General features: G+C 45.0%; 1 pseudogene; it reads right to left on the bottom strand.

Annotated features, from left to right (window-relative positions):
- Positions 1-2,000: 2,000 nt before the first annotated feature.
- LOC122201051 lies at positions 2,001-2,322 on the bottom strand (annotated as a pseudogene).
- Positions 2,323-3,088: the final 766 nt, after the last annotated feature.

The following is a 3,088-nucleotide window of genomic DNA, read 5'->3' on the forward strand; positions in this document are numbered from 1 at the left end:
GTCCCCTACTATTACTGTAATATTATCAATTAGTTACTTTGTTTTTTGTTATTAACTGGTTTATGTATTTGAGTGTTCCCATTCTGGGTGCATAAATATTTATAATTGTTCTATCTTCTTGTAGGATTGTCCCTTTATTATCATATAGCATCATCCTTTGTCTCTTATAGTCTTTGTTTTAAAGTCCATTTTGTCCAATATAAGTATTGCTACTCTGTTTTTCTTTGTCATCCATTTGAATGAAAGATATTTCTTCATCCCCTCACTGTCAATCTGGACATGTCTTTAGGTCTAAAATGAGTCTCTTATAGGCAGCATATAGATGGGTCTTGTTTTTTTAATCCATTCTGTCACCCTATGTCTTTTTATTAGAGCATTTAGTCCATTTATATTCAAAGTAATTATTGATATATATGTATTTATTGTCATTTTATTAGTTGTTTTATGGTTGTTTCTGATGATCTTCTCTGATCCTTGTCTTTCTCTCTTTCATGGTTTGCTGATTTTCTTTACTGATATATTCTTTCACTTTCTTTATTCTTTCTCTTTATTCTTTGCGTATTTATTAGTGGTTTTTGATTTGTGATTACCATTAGGTTTGTATATAATGTCTTCTGCATATAGAGTTTATGTTAAGTTAATGGTCATTTAAGTTTGAACTCACTCTTTTTTTTCTGGAAAAGGATATTTTTAAATTCATATAACTGCAGATAGGGAAATCAGATTAGAGAGGAGGGTCCAGACTGGGACAAATAATGACTACTCTCCCCCGCCGCCCCAGCAGAACAGGGGAGGAGGTGTCCCCTATACCTCAACAGTCAATACAGGCCCCCTATCACTCTTCTGCAGCATCCTAGGGGCAGGGTGCCACCCTCCCTGGGCCTGGAGTGGTTGGTGACACAGTCTGCTTTGCCCCAGGCCCCTTCTCCTAAGAGCATCTTGGAGAAGAGGAATGTGGGCAGAATGGGAGAAGGCAATGACGAGGAACATTTGATGCTGGTCATAGCAACAATGACTGACATCCAAAAATGGAAACATTGAACAAAAACAGTACAACATTCCAAAGGTAGTTTGTGAACAGAGGAAAAATGGAAGCAAAACCATCAGGGGTAGGGAGGAGCAGAAGGGGGGGTGGGCAAGGCTAGTTCTTTGTTTTTAGTGTTCCATGTGAGGAAATAGGAAACTGAGGCCTGGGGTGGAAACGGATGGGTTTGAACAGTGGCTTAACCCCACTGTAGGTGGCTGCCACAAGGAACATGGGTCCCCTGGACTTCACCTGGAGAAAGGATGACTGCATTTCATCACTGCAGTAGATTTCAGGGTGGGGGTGAGGTGCACTGGATCCCATTTAGAGAGGGTAAAGGGCTCAATCCCTTCCTGCCTTTTCTTCCTGTGCCCCAAAGGGGGCTGTCCAACCTAGAGGAAGGACTAGGGAAGGTGGGGAGAAAAGTGGATGTGAGCTGCACCTCATGAAGTAAAGGCTGGTTGGGGACATCTTGGCACTGAGCACCCCTCTACATTGTCCATACCAGCTTCTGCCAGTGCTATGGAGTGGCACATATTACAATGAGATGGGGCTGGGCCCCTTTTAAGGCCAGGGGAGCTGTCCCAGGCTCCTTAGTGGGAAGCTAGAGGGAAGAATGGGGAAGCAGAAGGGACCCCCCCCAGCCAAGAGCCCAGTCAGCAATGTCTGCATCACTGAGCATGGGGACACAGCAGAGGCAGGGTGAGGCAAGGTGCAAGGTCAGCTTCGTCTGGCAGGGCAAATGTGTGCATGGGTGAGAGGGGTTGCTAGAAACCGAGACCAAAAGAAACGGCTCCTCACTCAGCTCTGGGGCTCTGCAGCAGCTAATGTGCTGTGTAGTATGGTGGTGAGAACACAGGTGGGTGGCAGTGATGGGTAGGTTTGGGAGAGGGGTGGGGGCAATGGAAGTGGAGTGGAGCTGTCCAGTCCCAGAAGGAAACTGCTTCTTGGTGATGGAGCAGGTGGTATGGTGTAGTTACTGCTTTTTCTATGAGGACTCCCAGGAAATGCCCTCTTCTGCCACCTTCTCCAGTTTCTTTGGCTCTGCCCCTTGATTTCCTCCTGGGAGTTGTAGTTTTCTGCATCTTGACAGCACCCTTGTTGTTTTTCCCCTTTGGTTGGCCCTGAGGTTGCTTAGGTGCTGACACCTCACTGGGTTCCTTCTGACTAGCTACCAGCACCGACCCAGGACTCATTGGAGGCTACTTGCCCAGTCTGCCCCACCCCTGCTTCTCAGTACCATTCTTATCCTGCTTGAAGGCCAAGGGCTGGCTGGACTTTGAGTTCAACTCCTTCATCTTCCCTTCTCTCCAGAACAGGTAAGGGAGCAGTGGCTGGGATGCATGAGCTTCACTGCCAGCCTATGTACATTCTCCAGACTGCTAGGAGTGATGGTGCTGGGCACTGAGGAACTGGCCTGGCTCACTGCGGCTGCCACCAGTAGCAAATGCAGATGCCTTCTGGGGGCTGTGCCAGCACCAGATACAGCTCAGGCTTGGAGTCCCAATTGGAGGCAGTTAGAACCCATTCTTTACTCCTCTCCTCCCCATGTTTTAGGTATATGTTGTCATATTTTATATCCTTTTATTTTGTGAGTTCTTTGACTGATTTTTTTAATAGGTCTCTTCTTTCCTCCCCAAAAGTGGTCTTTTTAATGGTCTCTCCTTTCCACTCAAAGAGTCCCCTTTAATATTTCTTGCAGTGCTGGTTTAGTACTAGGTCACAAACTCCTTTAGTTTTTGTTCATCTGGGAAACTCTTTATCTCTCTATTATGAATGATAGCTTTGCTGGATAGAGTATTCTTGGCTGCAGATTTTTCCTATTCAGCACTTAGAATATATCATTCAACTCTATTCTGGTTTGCCAAATTTCTGCTGAAAATTCCCCTGCTAGCTTTATGGGTTTTCGCTTGTAAGCTACTGTTTTCTTTTGTCTTACTGCTTTTAAGATTTTTCTGTATCACTATATTTTGCCAGTTTAATTAAAATATGTCTTGGTGTGGATCTGCTTTTGTTGATTTTGATGGGAGCTCACTGGCCTCTGGGATCTGGGTATCTATTTCC

Source organism: Panthera leo, chromosome D1 (assembly GCF_018350215.1).
Source record: "Panthera leo isolate Ple1 chromosome D1, P.leo_Ple1_pat1.1, whole genome shotgun sequence".
Lineage (NCBI taxonomy): Eukaryota > Metazoa > Chordata > Mammalia > Carnivora > Felidae > Panthera > Panthera leo.